At 46.6% G+C, this 8591-nt stretch overlaps 1 non-coding gene across 1 annotated transcript; it reads right to left on the bottom strand.

Moving 5' to 3' along the window:
• Window positions 1-1400: 1400 nt before the first annotated feature.
• On the bottom strand, window positions 1401-1474 carry Trnaa-agc (transfer RNA alanine (anticodon AGC)). The gene has a single exon. It is a non-coding gene; the product is annotated as a tRNA-Ala (tRNA).
• Between the last annotated feature and the right edge of the window lie 7117 nt (window positions 1475-8591).

Below are 8591 nucleotides of genomic sequence, written 5' to 3'. Positions count from 1 at the left end.
GCTACTGACAATAGACAAATGGATACCAATGATATCGGTGGGAGGCAATTTTACGTCTTCATCGAGAAATCGTTCGACTTCGTAATATTTCGGTCGAGAAAAACTTCCATCAAACATAAAATTCAAAGTATCTTTCCGCTCTGGGTGATCCATGTTAGGTTCTATTCGTTACAAACAAGATGTTTGCGCGCCGCAACGGCCCTCGACTCACCACGTGCCGCACCGCAGGCCGCAGCTGAGCACGTAAACAACGCTCCAGGCACGTCCGACCTGCACGACGGCCGCGCCTCGACTAAAATTCTGGAGGCAGTACCTCTCGCATACTAAGCGAGCGCTCAACCATCTGAGCTACACCCGCACCCCCCCCCCCCCCCCCCCCAACTGAGCTACGGCTGCACACACGACCAAGCCTGGCTATTCTCCATTCTTTGCGACTCTGATGTGCACGGACACGATGGTTGGCTGGTTTGTAGCGGCGAAGGTACCAGAGTACAAAGGCGCGGACACGTTCATATACACAAGAGTTCCAAGTAGTTTCGACGCTCTGCTACTACGAATGCAAATTCCGTCTGTTTTTAACGTCTTAAATTGAAAGGGCGGCAACAAATTGGTCCGTTTCACTCCTTGTCGTCAATCACACAGCACCTGAGGTAACAAGCACATCTCGTGCCCCATTGTGCTCTCCATTGTTCATGCCAACTCAGTGCCTCGCTCTTTGCTACTGTGTAAAACTCTTGTCGTCCAACTGCAAAACACTGGGCCACAACAAGTTTCCGCGTTTCCATTGCACTGATCATACTACGAAACGCTCCCCAAACTTGGAAACCACCCATGCAGCCGACTTTTCAGACTTTACGCAACGCTCACGCTAGTGACAGCCTTATTTATAGTTCGACGTCTCGCCAAAGCGAATGAGCACATTTCGCCTACGGCTTAGGCCGCTCTCCTAGTGTGGCTGCTCTGTGTCTGCATGCAGCGAGGGGCTGCAAGCTTCCTGTGTTCGCACCTATATCACCTGTGCTTGCTTGTCAGAGACAGACTATCGCAAAACATACAACTCACTCCATGAATTGTTTGCTACGGCATCTGTTATCAGCAGTCACAACCAGCAACACCAGTAGCAGCCGACTGCACGCCAAGAATGGGAACGTGCAGCGGGATTTACGTGACTCGGTGCAAGGCCGATCTTTCCGACGTAGGCTTGAGAATCTTATGGGAACATTTGTACTGTTTCTAAATTAAGTGTAGGTGTGATAGGAGGGTGCTTCCTGTACACGAATAAAAGCACGCTTGCCAATTGTGGATGCTAATCGTTCGCTTGTATCTGCCTAGTCACCTCTGCTGGTTGGGAATTATTCCACTTGCATGGCAAGGTGCGCATGTAGGTGTGTTAAAAACTCTGGAGGCGCTGGGTATCGATCCCAGTACCTCTCGCACGCTAAGCGAGCGCTCTACCATCTGAGCTACGCCCACCCCCCCGTTGACTAATAATGCTACATACAGCCATATCAACGTCACAGACCCTTGCACTCCCATTATTCCGCAGACAAACACTACTCTCTATGTATCAGTGACGGTGTCTTTCAGGTTTCGTGCATTCTGTATCGAATCGTAGTTGGCCACAATGAAAGTGGCACGCATAACGTCGAAAATAGAGTTCGGACACCGCTCTGAGTAAGACGAACATGTTGTCCACTCTCTAGACTTCAATGACGTTAAGCCGTGTTACCTAAGATAGATCTGCACTCGATGACACCTCGATAACAGCCGGTCCCCACACTTACATCTTGCTCTCTTTATGTCAGTATACATCATATCAGTCTGTGACGGTGGTTTTGCAACTTCTTGCGTGCCTTTATGTTCGCCGCGACCAACACTTACCATGCACTGAGCACAAAGCATGGAGGAGCCGGGGCTTGAACCCGAGACCTTTCACACGCTAAGCGAACGATCTGCCAACTGAGCTACTCCTGCACACATGTCCAAACCTGGCTATTCTCCATTCTTTCCGACTCTAATGTGCACGGACACGATGGTTGGTTGTTTTGTAGCGGTGAAGGTACCAGAGTACAAAGGCGCTGACACGTTCATATAAACAAGAGTTCCAAGTAGTTTCGATGCTCTGCTATTACGAATGCAAATTCCGTCTGTTTTTAACGTCTTAAATTGAAAGGGCGGTCACAAATTTGTCCGTTTCACTCCTTGTCGACAATCACACAGCACCTGAGGTAACAAGCACATCTCGAGCCCCATTGTGCTCTCCATTGTTCATGCCAACTCAGGGCCTCGCTCTTTGCTACTGTGTATAACTCCTGTCGTCCAACTGCATAACAATGGGCCACACAAGTTTCCGAGTCTCCATTGCACTGATCATACTGCGAAACGCTCCCCAAACTTGGCAATCTCCCATGCAGCAAACTTTTCCGTCTTTACACGACGCTCACGCTAGTGACTGCCGTATTTATATTTCGACGTCGCGCCAAAGCGAATGAGCACATTTCGCCTACGTCTTAGGCCGCTCTCCTAGAATGGCTGCTCTGTGTCTGCATGCAGCGAGGGGCTGCAAGCTTCCTGTGATCGCACGTATATCACCTGTGCTTGCTTGTCAGAGACAGACTATCGCATGACATACAACTCACTCCATGAATTGATTGCTACGGCATCTGTTATCAGCAGTCACAACCAGCAACACCAGTAGCAGCCGACTGCACGCAAAGAATGGGAACGTTCAGCGGGATTTACGTGAACTCGGCGCAAGGCAGATCTTTCCGACGTAGGCTTGAGAATCTTATGGCAACATTTATACTGCTTCTAAATTAAGTGTAGGTGTGGTAATACGGTGCTTCCTGCGCACGAATAAAAGCAGGCATGCCAATTGTGGATGCTAATCGTTCGCTTGTATCTGCCTAGACACCTCTGCTGGTTGGGAATTATTCCACTTGCAATGCAAGGTGCGCATGTAGGTGTGTTAAAAATTCTGGAGGCGCTGGGTATCGATCCCAGTAACTCTCGCACGCCAAGACAACGCTCTACCATCTGAGCTGCGCCCACTCCCCCCGTTAGACTGATAGTGCTACATACAGCCATATCAACGTCACAGATCCTTGAACTCCCATTATTCCGCAGACAAACACTACTCTCTAAGTATCAGTGAGTGTGTCTTTCAGGTTTCGTGCATTCTGTATCGAATCTACATCTACATCTACATCTACATCCGTACTCCGCAAGCCACCTGACGGTGTGTGGCGGAGGGTACCCTGAGTACCTCTATCGGTTCTCCCTTCTATTCCAGTCTCGTATTGTACGTGGAAAGAAGGATTGTCGGTATGCTTCTGTGTGGGCTCTAATCTCTCTGATTTTATCCTCATGGTCTCTTCGCGAGATATACGTAGGAGGGAGCAATATACTGCTTGACTCTTCGGTGAAGGTATGTTCTCGAAACTTTAACAAAAGCCCGTACCGAGCTACTGAGCGTCTCTCCTGCAGAGTCTTCCACTGGAGTTTATCTATCATCTCCGTAACGCTTTCGCAATTACTAAATGATCCTGTAACGAAGCGCGCTGCTCTCCGTTGGATCTTCTCTATCTCTTCTATCAACCCTACCTGGTGCGGATCCCACACTGCTGAGCAGTATTCAAGCATTGGGCGAACAAGCGTACTGTAACCTACTTCCTTTGTTGTCGGATTGCATTTCCTTAGGATTCTTCCAATGAATCTCAGTCTGGCATCTGCCTTACCGACGATCAACTTTATATGATCATTCCATTTTAAGTCACTCCTAATGCGTACTCCCAGATAATTTATGGAATTAACTGCTTCCAGTTGCTGACCTGCTATTTTGTAGCTAAATGATAAGGGACCTATCTTTCTATGTATTCGCATCACATTACACTTCGCTACATTGAGATTCAATTGCCATTCCGTGCACCATGCGTCAATTCGCTGCAGATCCTCCTGCATTTCAGTACAATTTTCCATTGTTGCAACCTCTCGATACACCACAGCATCATCTGCAAAAAGCCTCAGTGAACTTCCGATGTCATCCACCAGGTCATTTATGTATATTGTGAATAGCAACGGTCCTATGACACTCCCCTGCGGCACACCTGAAATCACTCTTACTTCGGAAGACTTCTCTCCATTGAGAATGACGTGCTGCGTTCTGTTATCTAGGAACTCCTCAATCCAATCACACAATTGATCTGATAGTCCGTATGCTCTTACTTTGTTCATTAAACGACTATGGGGAACTGTGTCAAACGCCTTGCGGAAGTCAAGAAACACGGCATCTACCTGTGAACCCGTGTCTAAGGCCCTCTGAGTCTCGTGGACGAATAGCGCGAGCTGGGTTTCACACGATCGTCTTTTTCGAAACCCATGCTGATTCCTACAGAGTAGATTTCTAGTCTCCAGAAAAGACATTATACTCGAACATAATACGTGTTCCAAAATTCTACAACTGATCGACGTTAGAGATATAGGTCTATAGTTCTGCACATCTGTTCGACGTCCCTTCTTGAGAACGGGGATGACCTGTGCCCTTTTCCAATCCTTTGGAACGCTTCGCTCTTCTAGAGACCTACGGTACACCGCTGCAAGAAGGGGGGCAAGTTCCTTCGCGTACTCTGTGTAAAATCGAACTGGTATCCCATCAGGACCAGCGGCCTTTCCTCTTTTGAGCGATTTTAATTGTTTCTCTATCCCTCTGTCGTCTACTTGGATATCTACCATTTTGTCAACTGTGCGACAATCTAGAGAAGGAAGCACAGTGCAGTCTTCCTCTGTGAAACAGCTTTGGAAGAAGACATTTAGTAATTCGGCCTTTAGTCTGTCATCCTCTGTTTCAGTACCATTTTGGTCACAGAGTGTCTGGACATTTTGTTTTGATCCACCTACCGCTTTGACATAGGACCAAAATTTCTTAGGATTTTCTGCCAAGTCAGTACATAGAACGTTACTTTCGAATTCATTGAAAGCCTCTCGCATAGCCCTCCTCACACTACAATTCGCTTCGCGTAATTTTTGTTTGTCTGCAAGGCTATGTTTATGTTTGCTGTGAAGTTCCCTTTGCTTCCGCAGCAGTTTTCTAACTCGGTTGTTGTACCACGGTGGCTCTTTTCCATCTCTTACGATCTTGCTTGGCACATACTCATCTAACGCATATTGTACCATGGTTTTGAACTTTGTCCACTGATCCTCAACACTATCTGCACTTGAGACAAAACTTTTGTGTTGAGCCGTCAGGTACTCTGTAATCTGCTTTTTGTCACTTTTGCTAAACAGAAAAATCTTTCTACCTTTTTTAATATTTCTATTTACGGCTGAAATCATCGACGCAGTAACCGCTTTATGATCGCTGATTCCCTGTTCTGCATTAACTGATTCAAATAGTTCGGGTCTGTTTGTCACCAGAAGGTCTAATATATTATCGCCACGAGTCGGTTTTCTGTTTAACTGCTCAAGGTAATTTTCAGATAAAGCACTTAAAAATATTTCACTGGATTCTTTGTCCCTGCCACCCGTTATGAACGTTTGAGTCTCCCAGTCTATATCCGGCAAATTAAAATCTCCACCCAGAACTATAACATGGTGGGGAAATCTACTCGAAATATTTTCAAAATTATTCTTCAGGTGATGAGCCACAACAGCTGCTGAGCCCGGGGGCCTATAGAGACATCCAATTACCATGTCTGAGCCTGCTTTAACCGTGACCTTCACCCAAATCATTTCACAATTCGAATCTCCGTCAATTTCCTTCGATACTATTGCACTTCTTATCGCTATAAACACGCCTCCCCCTTCACTGTCCAGCCTATCTCTGCGGTATACATTCCAATCAGAGTTTAGGATTTCATTACTGTTTACGTCTGGTTTCAGCCAACTTTCTGTTCCTAGTACTATATGGGCGTTGTGACCGTTTATTAATGAGAGCAGTTCTGGGACCTTTCTATAGTTGGCCACAATGAAAGTGGCACGCCTAACGTCGAAAATAGAGTTCGACACCGCTCTGAGTAAGACGAACGTGTTGTCCACTCTCTAGACTTCAATGACGTTAAGCCGTGATACCTAAGACAGATCTGCACTCGATGACACCTCGATAACAGCCGGTCCCCACACTTACATCTTGCTCTCCTTATGACAGTATACATCGTATCAATCTGTGACGCTGATTTTCCAACTTCTTGCGTGCCTTTATGTTCGCCGCAACCAACACTTACCATGCACTGACCATAAAACATGAGAAGCCGGGGCTTGAACCCGAGACCTTTCACACGCTAAGCGAACGATCTGCCAACTGAGGTACGGCTGCACACACGACCAGTTCTGGCTATTCTCCATTCTTTGCGACTCTGGTGTGCACGGACACGATGGTTGGTTGGTTTGTAGCGGCGAAGGTACCAGAGTACAATGGCGCAGACACGTTCATATACACAAGAGTTCCAAGTAGTTTCGATGCTCTGGTATTACGAATGCAAATTCCGTCTGTTTTTAACGTCTTAAATTGAAAGGGCGGTAACAAATTGGTCCGTTTCACTCCTTGTCGACAATCACACACCACCTGAGGTAACAACACATCTCGAGCCCCATTGTGCTCTCCATTGTTCATGCCAACTCAGTGCCTCGCTCTTTGCTACTGTGTAAAACACTTGTCGTCCAACTGCAAAACACTGGGCCACAACAAGTTTCCGCGTCTCCATTGCACTGATCATACAACGAAACGCTCACCCGTGTAGCCGACTTTTCCGACTTTACACGACGCTCACGCTAGTGACAGCCTTATTTATAGTTCGACGTCGCGCCAAAGCGAATGAGCACATTTCGCCTACGGCTTAGGCCGCTCTCCTAGTGTGGCTGCTCTGTGTCTGCATGCAGCGAGGGGCTGCAAGCTTCCTGTGTTCGCACCTATATCACCTGTGCTTGCATGTCAGAGACAGACTACCGCAAAACATACAACTCACTCCATGAATTCTTTGCTACGGCATCTGTTATCAGCAGTCACAACCAGCAACACCAGTAGCAGCCGACTGCACGCAAAGAATGGGAACGTTCAGCGGGATTCACGTGAACTCGTCGCAAGGCAGATCTTTCCGACGTAGGCTTCAGAATGTTATGGGAACATTTGTACTGTCTCTAAATTAAGTGTAGGTGAGGGAGGAGGGTGCTTCCTGCGCACGAATAAAAGCAGGCTTGCCAATTGTGGATGCTAATCGTTCGCTTGTATCTGCCTAGACACCTCTGGTGGTTGGGAATTATTCCACTTGCATGGTAAGATGCGCATGTAGGTTTGTTAAAAATTCTGCCTGCGCTGGGTATCGATCCCAGTACCTCTCGCACGCTAAGCGAGCGCTCTACTACTTTTTTTTTTTTTTTTTTTTAATAACGGTACCGGGAATCGAACCCGGGCCTCCTGTGTGAGAGCCAGGTATCGTAGCCACCTTTTTTAATTTTTTTTTCTGATCCATTTTTTTCTTCTGTTTTGTAAAATGCGGTAAACAATCAGGGAGAGGCAAAGTGGACAGGGGTCGTGCAATGCGAGGCCTGGCCACAATGTCTCCCACCGTAACTGTCACCTTGTCACCCTACCTCTTCTGCGAAATAAAGAAAAAACTGCGGCTTGATCCGCCGCCGGTAACAGAAAAACAGAAAATAATCCGAAGACGAAATGGTGCTTCCAAACGCAGTGTAAATTAATTATGTCCATTTCATATTTATGCAGGAGAATAGGGAAATCCGTGCATTTTGCACCGCATGATTGCATCTCGCTCCTCAATCAATGTTAATAATTGATGAAAAAAATAAATTAAAATTCTTCTACCGTTGTTCTCTCTATCGTATCTTCTGTTATAAAAAAAAACTAGGAAATACAGTTTCGTGGAAGGCATCCGCCAATGAGACGTAACGCGCTACATCAAACGAGCTGTTATTTTCTGAATCCGACGAATTATCAAGAGGACACACTCGTAAAGTCGTCCCCGCACTAACGTCTTTTGTCTTCACTCTGGGTGGCCGATAGGAGAGTGGAATCCACCATGTCGAAAAGGGGCTGTAAGCACTCCATCCTATATTGGCTGTGAAATGATTGTGTGGCTTAAAAAGTTTGCAAAATTAGCTTTATAGCTGTTAGTCTTCTGCAGTCGTTGGTGCTGTATCATTAAATACAGAAGAAAGTCTTCTTTACTCGTTTCGTTCACATTGAAAAGATAGTAAACTGTGTGGCCTTTAAGCCAGTTTACTGAATTTCGTTTGGTCTGCGGGTAAGACACCACCTCCGGAGTGAGGAAGTCGGCTGGCGTTATGGTGGCAGGGCATGTTCTAGTGATGCTTGCCAACAACTGTCTTATGACCGTCCAAACATCTCGCACTGTTTCGCAGACAAATCTGTGTTCCTCGCTATCTTGTACCCGGCATATGTTGCATAAGGGTGAATCGGCCAGATGAATGGAATGGAGCCTGGCATTGGTTGCTATTTTACGGTTCACCGTTAGATACCAAGTCGCTCGCACATGAGACGGTAAATGTCGTGAATGAATATTATCCCAAACGACCCGCCAATTGTGAGCTGGATATTTCTCTTCGATGTTATTCCGGGA

This window comes from Schistocerca gregaria, chromosome 10, assembly GCF_023897955.1.
Source record: "Schistocerca gregaria isolate iqSchGreg1 chromosome 10, iqSchGreg1.2, whole genome shotgun sequence".
In the NCBI taxonomy this organism is placed as follows: Eukaryota; Metazoa; Arthropoda; class Insecta; order Orthoptera; family Acrididae; genus Schistocerca; species Schistocerca gregaria.
The sequence above is the reverse complement of the archived record's forward strand: the minus strand, read 5'-3'. Positions and strand labels throughout refer to the sequence as shown.